Consider the following 6,927-nt stretch of genomic DNA (forward strand, 5'->3'; position numbering starts at 1 on the left):
AAGTCTTGGAGCTCCCACCGACGCGGGATCATTGCTTGGGACTCCACGTTAGTTACCCAGTTTAGGTTTTGGTCGTGTAGTGTATGCCTGCCATTGTTCAGTGTCCTGACTACTGCCGCTATTGTTTCCCGCAGGAGGAGCGTGGAAGGCTTAAGGAGCAGCGAGCACCGGGAGTGCAGACACGGGAGCAGAGAGCACTTGGAGGACACGACACGGGAGTCTGGGGAAAAACACGGGGATTTATTGTTGTTTGATATCACCCTCTGTAAATAAACGCACTGCTTGAACTTTGAGCTCCGCGCCTGGGTCCTCCTTCCCCACATCCCCACGGTCTGCCAGCCAGACCGTGACAGAATGATCCCGCCACTTATGGACCCAGCGGTCTCCGAGGAGAGGCTCAGGAAGGAAATTATGGACAAAGTGTACCGCATGTGTGACTTATGGTGGGAGAAGCCTGCGGAAGGTTTGCGTCACGCCGTGGAGAGGCGGCTGCAGGAGATGCTTTTTAAATTCCCCTGGCTGGTGGACTCCCTTAATGCGGTGGTCCTGGACTTCCTACTTTCCACCCTCCACCTCCACTCTCCTCCTCAGGCTGCCCACCAGCTCGGACAGCTGGTGGATTCACTGCCTGAGACGCCGGCCCCGACGCCGACACGGAAACGACGTTCGCGCCGCCAGCGTTCCTCACCGCAGCTAAATCCACAGACATCTCAACAGCCGGCTGTGGTGAGTCATATGGACAATTCATCGTCACTCACCTCAACTGTTTACTCTGGGGCTATGTTTATACGGTCAGCTGCCCAGCCGGTAGCCAAAGCGCAGCCCGCGGCCCAGCTGGTTGCTGTACCTCAGCCTATCGCCCGGCTAGTGATCCAGCCGTCACCTGCTGAATCATCCCCCGCGACATCTACCTCACCGCTTACCCTTTCATCCTGTTCACCATCCACATCACACGCTCAGCCATCTTCTCCACCAGCAGCAGCCTCCATTCCACTGCCCACTCCAGCGGCCTTGTCCGGAGAGAGCGACCTCACCCGCGTCCAACGCCTGATGGACTGGGTAACTCACACCACCAACGCAAGGGCAGGAGTGGTGGGGTTAAACGCCATCGAGGCAATCCTGGAGGGAAACCCCTACCTCGGCCAGCTCAAGGGAGTTTCCGCCTGCCTTTGCACCCTGCGTAAAGCCCGGGGGGTAGTGCAAGCTCGGGAAACCTCAGACTTCGTCCAGCTGCAGCAGGAGCTCAGCATGCCCGAGCAGGAGCTCAGCAAGCCGGAGGAGCCCGCACCGTCAGCTGAGGCGCTCAGCGAGCCGGAGGAGCTCAGCATGCCCGAGCAGGAGCAGCTCAGCGAGCCGGAGGAGCTCAGCGAGCCGGCGGAGCTCAGCGAGCCGGAGGAGCTCAGCGAGCCGGAGGAGCTCAGCGAGCCGGCGGAGCTCAGCGAGCCGGAGGAGCTCAGCGAGCCGGCGGAGCTCAGCGAGCCGGAGGAGCTCAGCGAGCGGGAGGAGCCCGCGTCGCCAGCTGTGGAGCTCAGCGAGCAAGAGCAGCTCAGCGAGCCGGAGGAGCTCAGCGAGCAAGAGCAGCTCAGCGAGCCGGAGGAGCTCAGCGGGCTAATGCTGGAGGAGCTCAGCGAGCTATTGCCGGAGGAGCTCGGCGAGCCGGAGGAGCACTGTGAGCCGGAGCAGCCCAGCGAGCTAATGCCGGAGGAGCTCGGCGAGCCGGAGGAGCACTGTGAGCCGGAGCAGCCCAGCGAGCCACCCACTGAGAAGCCCGCACCGCTGCTGGCGGACCTCAACGAGCCGGAGGGACCGGCGTTGCCAGCAGAGGAGCTCAGCGAGCTTGGTGAGCCCGTGCTGCCACCGGAGGAGCTCGGAGGTCCGGAGGGATCCGCTGAGCCAGAGCTGGAGGTCTGCGTGCCGGAGGGGCCGCCACGTCCTGCAGCCCGGCCGCCACGTCGGGAATCGTGGGTGGTGCTGAGGCGGGAGCAGCAACGCCGCCGCCACCGGACCCGTGGCCGCCCGCCGGAGCTGCGCCGCCGCCGCCACTGGATCCCGGGCAGGCCGCCTGGGGAGCAGCGCCGCCGCCGTCGGACACGGGGCAGGCCGCCGGAGGAGCAGCAGCGCCGCTACCGCCACTGGAGCCCGGGCAGGCCACCTGGGGAGCAGCGCCGCCGCTACTGGGCCCGGGGCTCGCCACCGGAGGGGCAGCAGTGCCGCCGCCATTTGACTCGAGGTAGGCCCCCTGAACTCTTGTGAACTCCTGAACTGTTGTGTTGATGGGCCGCCTGAGACTGTTTTGTGGCGTTTTTTCTTTTTTGCTCCGCTGCCAGATGCGCGGTCGGATTTTGGGACTGTGACCTTGGGGGGGTTGTTTCTTTGGTGGTTGTTGCTCGTTTTTTGTTCTGGCCCTCCGTCCTGGACCTCCCGCCGCCCGCCCTGGGTTGGTTGTACTGTTGTTTTTGGTTTGTGTTTTTGGGTCGTCGGATGCCGACCCTTAGAGGGGGGGTACTGTCAGGGTCCTGGGACTGGGCGACCCAGGACCCCTGGGCAGTCATGGACCTGTGTTATTGTTGTGTATTTTGGTGTTGCTTCCCCTTCTCTGTGCTTGTGTATATATGTGTGTGTGTGTGTGTGTGTGTGTGTGGGTGGCTGAGCACTTGTTTATAGGCGGCGTCAGGCCTGGAGGGTGTGGCCCTGCAAGGGGACTGGCCACACCCGAAGCCACACACCTGCTGCTGATCAGGCCTCGTCGGGGGAGCTACTTAAGAAAGTCTTGGAGCTCCCACCGACGCGGGATCATTGCTTGGGACTCCACGTTAGTTACCCAGTTTAGGTTTTGGTCGTGTAGTGTATGCCTGCCATTGTTCAGTGTCCTGACTACTGCCGCTATTGTTTCCCGCAGGAGGAGCGTGGAAGGCTTAAGGAGCAGCGAGCACCGGGAGTGCAGACACGGGAGCAGAGAGCACTTGGAGGACACGACACGGGAGTCTGGGGAAAAACACGGGGATTTATTGTTGTTTGATATCACCCTCTGTAAATAAACGCACTGCTTGAACTTTGAGCTCCGCGCCTGGGTCCTCCTTCCCCACATCCCCACGGTCTGCCAGCCAGACCGTGACAATCTTAGCTGTTCCCAGGACTGCGCTCTTCTGGACAGAGATCTCCGATGTTGTTCCCGGGATCTGCTGGAGCCACTCGCCTAGTTTGGGAGTCACCTTCACCCTCCACATCCTCTCGAGCTCTTCTCTGAGCCCTTGGTATTTCTCCAGCTTCTCGTATTCCTTCTTCCTGATATTGCTGTCATTGGGAACCGCTACATCGATCACTACGGCCGTCTTCTTCTGTTTGTCTACCACCACTATGTCCGGTTGGTTAGCCACCACCATTTTGTCCGTCTGTATCTGGAAGTCCCACAGGATCTTAGCTCGGTCATTCTCCACCACCCTTGGGGGCATCTCCCATTTTGACCTCGGGACTTCCAGGTTATACTCGGCACAGATGTTCCTGTACACTATGCCGGCCACTTGGTTATGGCGTTCCATGTATGCCTTGCCTGCTAGCATCTTGCACCCTGCTGTTATGTGCCGGATTGTCTCTGGGGCATCTTTACACAGCCTGCACCTGGGGTCTTGCCTGGTGTGATAGACCCCAGCCTCTATGGATCTTGTGCTCAGAGCTTGTTCTTGTGCTGCCATGATTAGTGCCTCTGTGCTGTCTTTCAGTCCAGCTTTGTCCAGCCACTGGTAGGATTTCTGGATATCAGCCACCTCCTCTATCTGCCGGTGGTACATACCGTGCAGGGGCCCGTCCTTCCATGATGGTTCCTCGTCTCCCTCCTCTTTCTTGGGTTTCTGCTGCCTGAGGTATTCACTGAGCACGCTGTCAGTTGGGGCCATCTTCCCAATGTATTCGTGGATGTTCATGTCTCATCCTGGACTGTGGTGCTGACACTCACCAGTCCCCGGCCCCCTTCCTTCCGCTTAGCGTACAGCCTCAGGGTGCTGGACTTGGGGTGAAACCCTCCATGGGCTTAGGGCTTCTTCATGGTTCCCATTTGCCTGCGGGATCCCCAGGTACTTGTAACTGTCCTCTATGTCTGCAATGTTGCCGTCTGGTAGTTCAATCCCCTCAGTTCTGACTACCTTCCCTCTCTTTGTTACCATCCGACTACACTTCTCCAGTCCGAACGACATTCCAATGTCATTGCTGTATAGCCTGGTAGTGTGGATCAGTGAATTGATGTCTCGTTCACTCTTGGCATACAGCTTGATGTCATCCATGTACAGGAGGTGGCTGACAACTGCTCCAGTCTGTAGTCGGTATCCGTAGCCAGTCTTGTTAATGATCTCACTGAGGGGGTTCAGGCCTATGCAGAACAGCAGTGGGGACAGAGCATCTCCTTGGTAGATCCCGCACTTGATGGTGACTTGTGCTATGGGCTTGAGGTTGGCCTCCAGTGTTGTACGCCACATCCCCATTGAGTTCCTGATGAAGGCTCTTAGGGTCCTGTTGATCTTGTATAGTTCCAGGCATTCCAGAATCCAGGTAAATGGCCTGCATTTGTATAGCGCTTTTCTAGTGCTTAAGGACCCCAAAGCGCTTTACACTACATTCAGTCATTCACCCATTCACACACACATTCACACACTGGCGATAGCAAGCTACATTGTAGCCACAGCTGCCCTGGGGCGAGGCTGCCGGACACAGGCGCCACCGGGCCCTCTGACCACCACCAGTAGACAAACACGGGGTTAGTATCTTGCCCAAGGATATTTGGCATGCAGCCAGGAGGCACGAACCGCCGACCTTCTGATTAGTGGCTGACCCGCTCTGCCACCTGAGCTACAGCCACCCCAAAGGTGTGGGGCATTGAGTCATAGGCCTTCTTGTAATCAATCCAGGCAGTGCACAGGTTGGTCAGTCTGGTCTTGCAGTCTCAGCTGACTGTTCTGTCTACCAGTAGCTGGTGTTTTGCGCCTCTGGTATTCTTGCCAATTCCTTTCTGTGCCCCACTCATGTATTGTCCCATGTGCCTGTTCATCTTAGCCGATATGATGCCTGACAGGAGCGTCCACGTGGTGCTGAGGCAGGTTATTGGTCGGTAGTTGGAGGGGACCGGTCCCTTCTGGGGGTCCTTGAGGATCAGGACTGTCCGGCCCTTGGTTAGCCATTCCGGGTGTCTCTCGTCAACTAGCAGCTGGTTCATTTGTGCTGCCAGGCGCTCGTGGAGTGCAGTCAGCTTCTTCAGCCAGTAGGCGTGAACCATGTCAGGGCCTGGTGCTGTCCAACTCTTCATACTGGAGACCCTTTCTTGGATATGGTAAATGGTAAATGGCCTGTATTTGTATAGCACTTTACTTGGTCCTAAGGACCCCAAAGCGCTTTACACATTCAGTCATCCACACATTCACACACTGGTGATGGCAGCTACATTGTAGCCACAGCCACAGGCAAGGCTTCCGGACACTGGCGCCACCGGGCCCTCTGACCACCACCAGTAGGCAACGGGTGAAGTGTCTTGCCCAAGGACACAACGACCGAGACTGTCGGAGCCGGGGCTCGAACCGGCAACCTTCCGTTTACAGGACGAATGCCCAACTCTTGAGCCACGATCGCCACTGCCACTGTGATGGTTACTGGACCCTGTTCAGGGAGGTTGCTGTGGTCTGCCCTCAGATCCACTAGCAACTGAGCATTGCCGTTGTGGGTTGCGTCCTTCTCCCATATGCTCTTCCAGTATTGCTCCAACCTTGGTGGTGCTGTTCTCTTATTGTTCCCCTGCCACTGAGTACACTGTTGCTGGTTCCATGGAGAACAGCTGGTTTATTCTCCTGCCTTCTATCTCTCTGGTGTACCTCCTCAAGTGGCTGGCCAAGGCTGTGAGTCTTTGCTTGGCAGTTTCCAAGGCCTCAGGTATGGACAGCTTCCAGAACTTCTTAGGCACCTTCCTCATCGCACCTTTCTGCAACTCCGTTAGTTGGCTAACATCCCTCCGTGCCACCTTGATCTTAGCCTCTAGCCTCCTTCTCCATGGAGGGTACTGCCCCTTGTGGCTGTTCAACTTGTAGTCAAGCATCTCACTGATCACAGCTGCTGTATTGTAGATCAGCTTGTTAGTGTCGGTAATCGTGGTTGTAGGTATTGCCCGTAGAGCTGCATTAACATCATCTAGCAGACCTTCTGAGGGTACTTCACGTAATCTTGGTAACCGGCTACGGGGGTCCAGGTTTCAAGTTTGTCCATGATCCTATTTTTCAGGTCAGTTCCTCTCGCACTCAACGATCCTTCTCCTATCGCACTTGCAGAGGATAGCTAACACCTGCTGAGAGAGCCCGAGGCGTCTGACTGATTGATAAGAAACCACGAATGAAATATTAAAGGTTCATTATAAAAGTGAAGAATGACTGAAAGAAATACCAATATCAGTGACATAACTTACAAAATAAGTACATAGACTTAAATGAAAAAGGGAACAATCAAATATAATAAATGAAGGACTATGAAAACAGTCTTCAGTTCCATTTTCCCACTTCTTCTGCTGGTTGACTTTGATCGCTTTCTGAGTGACTTAAGTGGAAACAAACAAGCAAACAGTGCTGAGACTGGGGCTTAGCCAATCTGCAGTTTTCCTTTCTTTCTTTTTCTTCCTTCATTAAAATTGTCCACATTTGGCTAAACTTCAGTGATATATGAAACATGCTTTAAGTGACAAAGGCAGAAAATATGGTACCATGTAAGAATACTGTTTATTGAAGATTCTGTTTCTATATTGAGGGTCACTGATGAGTAAACTGCAAAAATGCATTGAAAAACAAAATCAAAATCCAAGTCACATTTTTTTCTACATTAATAAGCAGAAACAGCACGATATTTATCCTTCACGTCACTGCCAAAATCTTTTCAGCAGCTGAACTCTGAAATCACTTTATG

At 55.5% G+C, this 6,927-nt stretch overlaps 1 pseudogene across 1 annotated transcript; it reads left to right on the forward strand.

Moving 5' to 3' along the window:
• The first annotated feature begins 280 nt into the window (after positions 1 to 280).
• Positions 281 to 3,080, forward strand: LOC146683876 (uncharacterized; annotated as a pseudogene). The gene is made up of 3 exons (XR_014917251.1): positions 281 to 837; positions 877 to 2,812; positions 2,900 to 3,080. The product of XR_014917251.1 is annotated as an uncharacterized LOC146683876 (transcript).
• The last annotated feature ends 3,847 nt before the right edge of the window (positions 3,081 to 6,927 follow it).

This window comes from Copadichromis virginalis, linkage group LG20 (assembly GCF_057382275.1).
Source record: "Copadichromis virginalis isolate Kocher_CV1m ecotype Utaka linkage group LG20, C_Virginalis_male_GT1.1, whole genome shotgun sequence".
NCBI classification, from domain to species: Eukaryota; Metazoa; Chordata; class Actinopteri; order Cichliformes; family Cichlidae; genus Copadichromis; species Copadichromis virginalis.